This window comes from Mixophyes fleayi, chromosome 3 (assembly GCF_038048845.1).
Source record: "Mixophyes fleayi isolate aMixFle1 chromosome 3, aMixFle1.hap1, whole genome shotgun sequence".
Lineage (NCBI taxonomy): Eukaryota > Metazoa > Chordata > Amphibia > Anura > Limnodynastidae > Mixophyes > Mixophyes fleayi.
Genome location: NC_134404.1, coordinates 19980892 through 19994079, shown reverse-complemented (window position 1 = coordinate 19994079; position 13188 = coordinate 19980892).

The window sequence follows — 13188 nt, the reverse complement described above, 5'->3', positions numbered from 1 at the left end:
CATTAAGCAGGAGAGTGGGAATAACCAATATTCCTGAGAATTTAGCCTATCAATTCACTGAGGCATTTTATGATTAATATTCATTAAGTTGTGCTAACATTCAGGAGGCACTGTTTGCTAGTGGATTGACAGTTTGCATATTTGTTAATTATTGCCTCAAAATGACTGCCACCAGTGGGAGAACAAAGCACAGCATGGGGTGTTTGCAGGTGAGCAGAAATTTCCACTGTCTGATGGGCGGAATGGGGGCATTTCTTTGCAAAGAATGTATTAGGTGCACCCAGGGGTGACAAGTAAGGGAGCAATGGGTTCAATATACCTGTTTAGTGGTCTCTATTTGGAGCCTGGAGGTGGCAATGATGGTGGGGGCATACGTGACGACATCCAAGGCGGATTGTAGGTGGAGGAAAATGACTGCGCAGATCAATGACTTCCTATTGGTCCATATGGTCACACCCCTCCTAGCCAGCTCCAGCTTTTGTCCAAGAAGTGCCCGTACCAGAGCCTGAGAATGTTATCGGCGGCCCTGGGTGCAACTGAGTAGCGCAAAACGAAAACATTTTGTGGTGCTAGATTATTGAAAGGTGGGGTGGAGAGGGCACATTTTGCACCTTCCAGTTTCAAAACCCCTTTCTGTTACTTGACTTTGCTTCTCTTTGCATTGGCTCTGATCAAATCTGAATTAGTTTGGTACATTAACTGAGGGATGAATTAAACCTGAGGGAAATTAGAAGCTGATGTTGTGTTTGAACTCTTTGTCCCTCTCTAAGGGGTTAAAGTGAGCCTGGGGTGCGCCCATTGCAGTGTCACTATGAGAGGTCTTTTATGCCACCTATAAATCACCATGGCTAATAATGTTCAGCCTTTCAGCCTCTAGGCTTCTGGACAAGTTGACGTCTCTCCCTCCCTGTTTGATAATCCTCAGCAGGTGCCTTGGGTGCCAACGTGTGAGTGAGGCGTGTTTTATTTAATACCCCTTGTGGGGCGATTTTGGTTTGGGGTTACTACTCTTCAGCTTGGTGCCGGCTCTCAGTTTCATAGAGAGCGCCCGAGTGAAATTGTCATCCATTCATTGATCCTCACTGTGATATCGGGAGCATGCGATCTTTGCCTATCGCTTTCTCCTCCACCAGTGTTTTCTTTTAATAAACTCCTTTTATTTGCCCAAGCAATGTCTAGCGCCATTTATTATAATAGAGTGGTAGAAGGGGAGATAAGAGGGACTGTTTACATGTGAGATCAACCGTTAAGCATTTTATGGCTGAGCTTAATAGTGAGGGGGAAAGGAGGACATTAACAACATTCTACAATGTAATTAAGCTGAATACAATTAGGTCTGTTCTGTCTACATTATTAGTAAAACACAAAAAAATATTAAAATGTACTACTTTTTTTGTTCTTTAAGTCTTGGTCAATCAATTTAACAAGGAAATATATATGTATCTTAGCCATACTTGCCTACTTTTTAAATCTGTACTCCGGGAGATCTCAGAGTACAGATCATGTGACAGAGGGTAGGAGGGAGCGTGACGACTTTGCTACGTTACTATAGCCCCGCCCCTACTATAAAATGCCAAAATTCAAGGTATTGAATCGCGGGGGCAGGGCTTAATGGCGCGATTAAGCCCCCCCCCACCGCTATTCAATGCCGTGAATTTCGGCATTTTACAGGGTCCAGGAGGTTTGCCTAATTTTCACTCCCGGAAATTCGTGAGCTTCCCAGAAATTCCGGGAGAGTAGGCAAGTATGATCCTAGCTGCCAGTTTATATAATATTGTCACTATGATCCCAGTTATGCAATCTACTTGAAAGTGTCATAATTGGTGAAATAGACAGACTACATCTGTAGCTGCACAAGCTAAATGCAAATAATTTCAGAGGAGTAGGTGGATCCCTAAAGTTGTGGACTTGTTATATTGTTATATCCAGGGCCATCTTAACAACATTATGGGCCCCCGGGCAAAGCAGTGCACCGGGGCCCCTCGAAATAGATATAGATATATAGATGTATACAGATACAGATATAGATATAGATATATAGAGATAGAGATAGATAGATGTACTTGCTCAGTGACCCTTGAAGGTTTTTTTTGCAGATTTTTTTCTTTTGCAGGATTATTTATTCTCATTAAGAGCCGTGCCTATGGGGCCCCCGGGCAGCTGCCCATCGTGCCCAATGGAAAAGATGGCCCTGGTTATATCTCTAATTCGTTTAAATGGGTAAACACCTCTGCAATTAAGGTGCAAATCACACAATTCACGACCATTTGGTCAGATATTACATATAGTGTGTATGCTCCCATGATCATGTTTTATCGTACCGGAACACATCCCATCTGTTGATTTGGTTTTATAAACTTCCTAGAAGTCATGATCAGCGATGTCGGGCAAATGTGGCAGTGTGTACGCACTCAGGACCAGCAGTGTAGGCAGATATCTGTGCAGTGTACACAGTCACCATCTTTTCAGCAGATGCTTATGACAGATGAAAAGCACAGATCTGATGGTATATTGTGTATTGTGTACACATGAATCAGCATGCTCATCGGGACTTTCAGTCGTTGGTGAAATTGTTACAGAAATTGCACCTGAAGTAAGACTGCATATCTGTGTACACAGCTTTACACTGCTTTAATATCAGTTTGTAAAGGATTAGACCTGATCACCGGCTTACTTTTATACATTATTATGACAGCTGATCACACAGCTACCTCTACAGAACATCACATCTACCTGTCCTACATTATAGTGATTTATGATTTTATTTGTACTTTGAGCAACTAATCATGGTAATATTTATTGACAGCTCCAATATAATTTCTGTGAGGTAAGTTTTTCCTGGAATAAAGTGAAATATATTGATTGTGACTCTGTTATCCGCTCTCCAGAGCTGGGGAAGCCAATGATGCAAAGCAAATCTCTGTTGTTAGGACAGTTACAGCAGCATATCTAGAGGTACATATTAATCTCTCTGTGTACTACAGACCACTCTGAGAACCACAAACTGTAAGGTGACCATGAAATAAAGATATAACAGTGCTGGGATAGTGTCTTCAGGAGAGAGACAGTTACTACAGATGAGAAATGACCATGAATGCCATGTAAGTGACGTTGACAAATGTATGATTTGGCTAAATAGACCAGGACTGATAGGGTTAAATCTGAGACTTTCACTCCCATATGTTTCACTGATTTATATGCATCTTTTTTATTGAATGCTCATTAACCAGACTTTTTTTTTAATGTTCTCCTTGTAGCTACAAATTGTAAATATTGAAAGTGTGATATATAATAATAACATAGGCAAACTGAGGGGGGGTTCCTAGTGTCTGGAAACCCCCCTCCAAGCCTGGGGCACTGTATAAAGATGGCTGGACCCTTCACACGGCTCTTCTTGAAAAGGGAGAGCTGCGTGCACCTAACAGTAGAGCATGCAGCATTGCCCATGTATATTATGGGGATAGGAAAAGCTGGAGTGCAGCCAAGCACTGTCTAATATTATAGCCACACCCCCATGCATGCTGGTCACACCCACTGGCGGTGTGGTGTGGAACCCCCTCTACAAATTCTGCGTTTGCTCCTGAATAATCCTAATGCAGGAATTTTCTTAGCTTATATAAAGGTGTTACTAAGTGTGGTTGCAGCATTTAACTTTTCTACAGAGCCACTGCTATTGTATTTGCCCCATAATTATCAACCTTTAATCAATCGTGAACACAGATTTTCTGTCGCTGCTTATCGCCGCAATGTATCATTAAAATATTGCCGGACGCCTGACAAAGGCATTGAATGGGAGCCTTTTTGGCAGTAGGAGGCTCCCAATTCAATGCCCTGGCAGGCAATAGGCTTGTCTTCTAGTATTGGGAATGGCCTAAGTGGCCATGTTGATCACCACCATAATATTGGTGCTATGGGAGCACCATAGGCACAATGTTATGTAAGTGCGTGGCACGGCAGAACAGGCATAGGTACTACGCTGCCAATGGGATGCCAGCCCAAAACACACAATAGGGATCTGGCCCAATGGAGTATATGCCCCCTTGCCCAACCCGTCCCTGATTGGAACTGTCTTTATGTCTGTCTATTGTACATTTGAATTAGTTATTTTATTCAAGTGCGTCTGGAAGCTGCAAAAGACATTCCATTTAATATGGATGACCAATATCCACCACCTACGAGGATGTGTTAAAGAACACGTACTGGTTATACAGTACAGTACTGCTCTCTCCACCATTTGGATCTCATTTAGTATCATGTATATATCTGTGGACATCAAGTAGCTCTTATATATGCAACAACTTGTAATATAAATTTGTAGACAGCATTTTATGCAGCGTTCTTCATCTGTGAATGCTGTGTATCATTTAGTATCGTTGTGTAGGGAAGAGAGGGTTTACATAACGTCAGCCACAATGCCTCGTTACTGAGATGTCAATTCATAGCCCTGACACGGTGCTAGAGACAATACCTTGCTAGTTAATAATGTCTTCTGAAAAATACAGATAAGGAAGGTTCACTGCCAGAATAAAAATCGCTGCTTGATCTTTGCTTCTTCATAATGAGAGATCAGCAGGAAATATGAAGCATAAAATTCTGTCACACTTCACTGTAAATCTTGTAGTAGAAAATGTTCTATTGATTATTGTTGTCAGCTGCTATAAGGATTGCAGGATCATTCTCCATTTAGTTCATTTAGAAATATGACAGGCTCGACTGCTATATTGTCTGTGCAGAGCTATGCACATTGCTGATTACACCTTGTGTCTGTACCATAATACCTGCCTTACAGCATATTTCTATCGGCTACTGAGGCCGTTGTGAAAGCTGAACATTTGTAACCTTGTTAGTTCTGCAAGAGCAGAAAATATATGGGGCCTGATTCATTAAAGCACGTGATTTTGTGCTTACAAATATTCGCTGCATGCCCAGAACCGGACAATATGCCACAGAAAGCAGCCATTTTCAATTCATCTAGCGCAAAGGACACTTACTGCAGCTTTCAAATTTTTGGGTAGGGGAGCTGAGTTTCAAAAACATGGGAACATAAACATTGGTGGGGGATGAATTAACCTTGATTTTTGGCTACAGCATATTAGCCTGGCATGGGAGGTGAGGGGGCGCCATAAGTGTATTAGTCTAAGGCGGCCTGAACCCTTGATCAGGCCCTACCTATAGCAACCACTTAGATTCTAGTTATATATTTAGAACATTCTACAAAACAACAGCTAGATTCTGATTGGTTGCTATAGACAACATCTCCACTTTTTAAACTGGCCGGAAACTCGCAGCTTGATACATTTACCTCTTGGTCTAAGTGCTGATTACTAGTGATGACGGCTGTGTGTGCATGCTGGGACATGTGTTTGCGATCTGGAGCAACTGTAAAAATGTAATTTATGCACAGTAGACATTAATTTCATTCTAATTAATGTATTTCCTGTAAAAATAAAATAAAAACACATTTGTTTATTTTTAATGTTTTATAATTAACCCTATTTTTTTAATAGGTGACATTAATTGAATAGTTGTTTTATTTCTGCACATTCTTTTGTGATTTTATATTCCACATAAGTATTGGACATATCCTGCAGTGTCCTATGTAGTACGCACCTAGACACGTATATATCAGCACACGTATCTTCACATCCGCTCCTTGTTGAATTCGGGTGTACAGTTTCAAACGGGCCCTAAAAACTCACCTTATTCTTAAAGCTTTTCTGTCTCCCACTTAACTTCCTACCTTATCTTCTGCCTCCGTCCCCCTACTCTCCCTCTCTCCCCTGCGTCTCTCTGTCTGTCCACCCCTCCCCTTAGATTGTACGCTCCTCTGAGCAGGGCCATCTCTCCTCCTGTTTCCACCACTTCTAACTCTGCTCTCCAGCTACTTAGCCCTCCTCCTCGAGGGTCCTCCACCCCACGTCCACTCTCGCTCCCTCCTCCCCCCTGGGGGTCTCCCTGTCTTCCGCGCCCTACTTCTTGGGCCCCGTCGTTTGCGGATCCTCCCTCCCCTTCCCCGCCCTCTCTAGCTGTGCATTGTGCTTATTGAGTTACTGTGCTTACTGTTTACTCTACTGTGCTGTCTCCCATTGTATTGTAATTTGTTTGTCCCTGTACGGCGCTACGGACACCTTGTGGCGCCTTATAAATAAAAATTAATAATAATAATACATATACTGGATTTATGTGTGTTTTACAACAAACGCACATTGCACTCAGTATAGATGCCTTAATGAATCAGGCCCAAGTAATCCTATCGGCTAACTGAGTGATAATTAGTTAAACAATCATAAAGGTCCTTTTAGAATTATTAATAGATTGAGTTTAAAATTACACTAGAGTAGTTTTAAACTATCTATACAAAGGACATGCCTTCCCTTAAGAGCTTGCAATCTAGATTATCAAAATTGAATGCATGGCTGGACACTTTGCATTTCTTTTTAGACTATACATTTTATGTACCTTTATTATTGTCTCATTTTCCATTTCCCCTATGCGTATACATCTTAATCAGTATTGATTGACATGCAGTCAATGCTCATTATCTGCTATTTCAATTATTTTTTATTTGTGCTTTTCATTTATACTTGCACCTGATAGAAATGAAAGAGCGCTGCCTGGCTTTCTCTGTGTCATTAGGTCTTCATGGAAGATACACAAATTTATTTCAGTCATTTTTTATCTCAATGAGGAGGTGATAGATTTACAAGAGAGAAAATGAATTTACAGATACCTCGTTTATAAAATAGGCCATAACCGGGGGCATTGCCAGTGTTCAGGCGGGTTTGAAAAGTGGAGATGTAGCCTATAGCAACCAATCAGATTCTAGCTATCATTTTGTAGAATGTTTTCAATAGATGATAACTAGAAATTGATTAGTTTTTCAAACCCGCCGCAAAAATCTCTGCTTGATACATTTACCCCCAGATCTGTTCATAGAGATATTACAGGAGTCAATGCATTGTAGGAGGAGATGACTGGCGACTAACAGTGGTAGTAGAGGTTACAGGGAAGGGTAAGCAGAGTTTTACTTCTTTTCCAGCCAGTCCGTCCTGTGAGCATTAGCGCAAATGCATTACCCGGCTTGACAGTTCACACGTGCGCAGTGAATCTGGAAACCTGGACTTGGGCTATCTCAAAAATTATAAAAATAATAATATTTTTTTTAGACACTTCCAAAATGAACAAAATGATTCATTTAAATAAAAAAAATGAACAATTGTTTCTGTTTATATCTCCTGCTGTCGCTATCCTGAGATGACGATAATGGTAGTGGGACAAGAACGGTATTTGTACTTTGCTTGACATAGGGAGAACTTTCGCCATATGTATTTTTGTGTGTGCCAAAGTCAGAAAAAAATGAATATAAAAATAAATAAAGTATTTGTGTATCATAGCTCATACATCATGCTACTCACATGGCGTAATAAACAGTATAGGGATGTACTTAATGAATACGCCCATATCTCCCATATTTATTTATCTTTGCCTACTAATGTACATATTTTCTTCCATTTATCAGGACAGATAAAGGAAAGCACAGGACTGAATACCCTTATCTGTCTGCAAATATCAAATGTGTTTCTCCCCTGGGAGATCCTGCCCATGCTGAATTGCAGTGGGGCTCTTCCCGAGCTTGTTTGGGGTGTGAAACTACAATTCCCAGCAAGCATCGGCGACCATTAATTTCTTGGACATGCTGGTGCTTGTGGAACCACAAAAGTGACAACATATCCATAGCTCCCATTGGCTGCCAAGACCATACTGAAGCTTACAGAACTTCAAATGTCAGCATGTCCGTAGGAAATCTGTAGTCCAAAAGTAAATAAAAAAAACAACTTGCTGAGACCCAGACGTTAAATGTTATGGAACTGGATTGATGTACCTAACTTTAGCGCATACTTGCCAACTCTCCCGGACGAGTGTGGCAATCTCCCTGATAGGAAGGGGGAAAAATTTAGTTTAAACGCCGCGATTCACCCGGAATCGCGGCGTTTAGCTCCGCCCCCACTGTAAAATGACGCGATTTGCGTCATTCCGTCACGGGGGCGGGGCCAAAATGACGCGATTTCGCAGCCCCGCCCCCTGCACGCCCACGTCCCAGCCGGCATCTCCCGGAAAAAGAAAAAAAAATGTTGGCAAGTATGCTTTAGCGCTGTGTAGCATGTGGTGCGGTTTTGCACCAGACCCAGCCGCAAGCCGACACCTACAATCCGTTGATGGCAACATGATGCGCCAGGTGTCATGTTAACGTTTGCTAGACTGCGTGTTAAGATAATGCAACTCATAATACATAGCCACAGACACGCAAGTTTATAGATACATTTTTCGTGTACACAGAAGTTGCAGTTTTATGTTTAACACTAAATTAGGCTCAACGTTATTGTTTCTGAGGTGGTCATTATAATACCGGTATAGACTGTAAATGAGCAAACATTTTGTCAGTTATATAAGACTGATGACAAAACAACAGCCTGGTTTTGCCAAAACTAAATTCAACACCAAAACACATGGATGCTATTGGAAATAAATCCAAAACTGAAACACTTGGTTGTTTGCTTACCTCTAAAAATTATATATATATATATTTATTTATTTTTTAAAATTGACCTTACTTCCTTCGGCTAGCACTTTGGTGTGGTCTTGTACCGGTACCTTCTTATATATATTCCCCAATCAGCAGCTAGCTGTTATTTAGAGAATCTGCAAATTTGTACTGCGCATGCCCACCAAAAAAGCTGCACATATGCAAACTTGCACGCGTCAACACTTACACCTGCTTGTGACTGGAGAGGCGGCAAGGAGGAGAGAAGAGGGGCCTTATGTAGGCTAAATACAGTAATGGTGCGTTCAGATAGTTGTGTACAGAAGCAGACCCACGCAGAGACGAAGATACGCCTATAAAAGCCATGTAATTGTGATGATGATGTCGCCAGCACTAGCTAGCCATTTCTGATTGGCTATGTCACTCACCGGAGTGTGAGTGCCTCCACTCTGGTACGTGGTTCTCCATCTTTCCCGCTCACACCTGTCGCACTGGGCATGCGCAGGTCCCTTTAACAACTACACCTGACCACTAATGTGATTGATGGATCAATCACCCCTCCCTACTTAAGGCACCTGCAGCCTTAGGTAGGGGGCTGATCTTGAAGTCTCACTCCCAGTGAACTTCTATAGGTGTGTGCAATTTCCAAACTGCTTCCAGCTCCACTCCTGTGTGCAGTTTCCAAACTGCTTCCAGCTCTACTCGTGCTTCAGCTTCCACGCTGCTCCCTGCTCAACTCAACGGCGGTTCCCATACCGCTACAACGCTTCACTTCTCAGCTGATTCCGGATCTACACAACTGGGTATGCTCTACTGACTATTGACTATTGACTATTGCTCACATACCAGTTGTATCCATTGTTGTTTGCTGCACAGGGTACAAGTACCCATATAGACTGTGTTACTGCATTGCTTCATTTAGGACAAGCTTTCACTCAAGCTACGATATCTCCTCACGCTACTACTTAGCGTTATTGTGCATATCTGCTGTGACCAGCTTCTCCTCCCTGCAAGGCATCTACTCCATACAGACTATTCATTGTGCCTTCCATCTCTGCCTCACAAGACATTGCTCTACTCGCGCTGTTTCCATACAGCCACAGTTTGCCTTTCAACTTCACTCTCCTGCACCTGGACAAGTCCTCATTCCTTCTCACAGCAGTGGTACAACTTGCTGCACGCAGACCACTGACTTCCCTGCTACCTACCCGCACCTGGACAAGTCCTTCTATCACAGCGGTGGTACAACTTGCTATACGCAGACCACTGACTTCCCTGCTACCTACCCGCACCTGGACAAGTCCTCCTATCACAGCGGTGGTACAACTTGCTATACGCAGACCACTGACTCTCCTATTACCTACCTACACCTGGACCAGACTCCTCACCATAGTGGTGGTACAACTTGCTGAACGCAGACCACCGACTACCCTGCTTCCTACCTGCACCAGTACTATTCTTCCCATCACTACAGTGGTACAACTTGCTGTACGCAGACCACTGACTCCTCTACCTACCATCACCTATCCACGTCCACTCCTCGTGTCTACATTATCTTCAGTCTCCAGTTTACTGCTCCAAGTCGCTGACTTTCCTCTAACCATAGCTGCAAGTCGCTGACTTCCTCAGACTATCTCTACTCTCCTGCTGTTGTGTCGCTCCAATCATTCACCTGCCTGCTTTGATGTGCGTGCCATAACCCCGCCTCTCTCGCAGAGTTCCATCTGGTGAAACTCGGGTAGCAACTCCTAGTGCCCGTGACAGTCTAATTGCTAGTTCACCTCTGAAGCTAATTCTATCTGTTCTGTTTATATATTAGGATTTTGTGGACATATTTTCAAAATAATTTTTGTACTTACGTTCATACGCTTGGAGCATGGTTTCTGCTGTATTATATGAAGCCTAACCACGAATGCATTTTTCAAAACAAATGATAACAAACTTGTCTTGTTTTTATGACCCGATTGTCAGTGGTGGGAATCAAATAATCTAACAACCAGTTCTCTGCCCTAATGACCATTATAAGTATACAAAAAGATATATCACAAGGTAGTTTAATATTTCATGCCTTTAATACTCAAATAAGAAAAATAAAAGTGGTACACAAAACTAGATTATGTTACAAGAAACAATTTTGTGGCATACTGCTTTTACCCCCTTTACAATGTGCCATGCTGTTTTTGCCCTTTTTCACAGTCTGCCATGCTGATTTTGCTCCCCCTTCACACTTCGCCATGCTGCTTTTGCCCCCTTCACACTGTACCATGCTGATTTTGCCCCTCTTCACACTCTGCCATGCTGATTTTGCTCCCCCTTCACACTCTGCCATGCTGATATTGCTCCCCCTTCACACTCTGCCATGCTGATTTTGCCCCTCTTCACACTCTGCCATGCTGATTTTGATTCCCCTTCACTCTCTGCCATGCTGATTTTACTCCCCTTTGCTTACGTTCCTGCACTTACCTTTTCAGTCGGCTTCTTTCTTCTCATTTCCTCTCTTCTTGTCTTCTGTCTTCTTGCTTGCAGACTCCTCTCTGCACCGCTCCTCACTGAATGTTGGGCGTGATGACGTCACCCCTGCCATTCAGTGCGGACGGCGCAGAGTGGAGGAGTGCTGACGGCGCGAACAGGTGAGTATTTTTTTTTTCTTTTTAATGGACCCTGTTCCCCCTACCAACGGACAGGGTGGACTCAGTTTGGAGCCACCGGTTCGTCCAACTGACCTTAAAATTAGTTCTGGCGAACCATTGCAAACTGGCAGAACCCCACCACTGCCAATTGTGCATCTACTTATGTGGGTGTACCTATGCCTGGCCTATATGCTTCAGGTAGAGAATTAGATGCACTGTAGATTGACGTTGGGATGCAGGCTTAAATCTTTTGATCAAAATATGAACTAATACCTCATGTTTTCATTTTGCTAGACACACACAGATATGCAGTTTAAAGGATAAGCGCTGACAACTTTCTTTTTGTTTTGTATACATATATGGGCATTTATATTGCCACGCAGCTGGTACCACATACAATATGGGATATACCGAGCGCAGGCTTATTGCCAAGCAGCTGGTACCATGTATAATGTGGGATATACCGAGTGCGGGCTTGTTTTTCTCTGGTTTTGTTTCAAAATATTGCCTTTTTGTCATAGCAGCTGTCCATCAAGCCTATTTAAGGCACATTTGGGTGTGGCTCACAAGGCAGCCTTTGCTAGATGTAAACCCCTATACCTGGGAGGTGAGTGCATCTGATTTTAACTGCATTTTAATATTGTTTAAAGCATATAGGTCATTGTAGGACCTGCATATTATGAGGTACCCTTGACGTTGGGATGCAGGCTTAAGTCTTTTGATCAAAATATGAACTAATACCTCATGTTATCATTTTGCTAGACACACACAGATATGCAGTTTAAAGGATAAGCGCTGACAACTTTCTTTTTGTTTTGTATACATATATGGGCATTTATATTGCCACGCAGCTGGTACCACATACAATATGGGATATACCGAGCGCAGGCTTATTGCCAAGCAGCTGGTACCATGTATAATGTGGGATATACCGAGCGCAGGCTTGTTTTTCTCTGGTTTTGTTAGAGAATTAGATGCATCTTGCAATACAAGCAACTCAGCATGTGGGTATAAATACTCAGGTAGAAACCAGCGTCAAGGCCACTTACAGAGAGGCCTGCAGAGCACCGTAGATGAGCAATGGTTCTGGTATGTGTAAGCAGCCCAATCCTGCTCAATACATGGTCTGTATAAGTATTGATCTGTGGTATGGCAGTATTGGTTAGGATGGGCATAACTGTTTTACTTTGGCTCAAGACTCTTTACCAAGGGTAAAACTGGCCTTGCCTGTGATAATGGGAAGGAGGAAAGGAAGACTGAGTGGTTAGATTTACTAAACCAGCTATAAAGGAAAGTGGAGGTGTTGCCTATAGTAACCAATCAGATTCTAGCTATCATTTTCTAAAATGTATTAGATAAATGATAGCTAAAATCTAATTGGTTGCTATGGGCAACACCTCCACTTTCCATTTTAGAACATTTAGTAAATCTACCCCTAAGTGTCTTAACAGCCTGTCTGTCATTAGAGAAAACAGGTTTAGGATAAATGAAGTTAGTCAGCAAGCAGTATAAGCTCCCTGCCTCTGGGACAGAGGGAGACTACTTCAATGACCCCTGAGTGTGTACGTAATGCTGCAATATTCAAGTATTTCTGGGGCTTTGTTGCTCCTATTTTGCTTTATGTTACTATGTTGATCTAAAGCAGAGAGGACCAGCTACGATCATTGTGTGAAAAGGAAGTCTGAGTTGTTTTTTCCTTGGGAAACTTCATCATTTTCTTCAGTCAGAAATTGATTTTTGAAAAATCCTTTAGGCAATTTGACTGTGGAAGTGAAACAATATTGTCATGTGTGAGAGTGATAATTATCTCCTCCTGCCAGGCTTTCATTTCACTCCTCACAAGAAAAACAAATTCAAACATTGCAGATACACAAAATATCATGGCTCATACTCTGCCAATGCAAAGGCTTTAATGTCATTTTTTTTATCAGATACAATGTAATTAACGTCAAAGTGACATGAGCAAATGTTCCTACTGTCTGGGCCACTCAGCTCCCATGGTCTTGGTTGGATCAC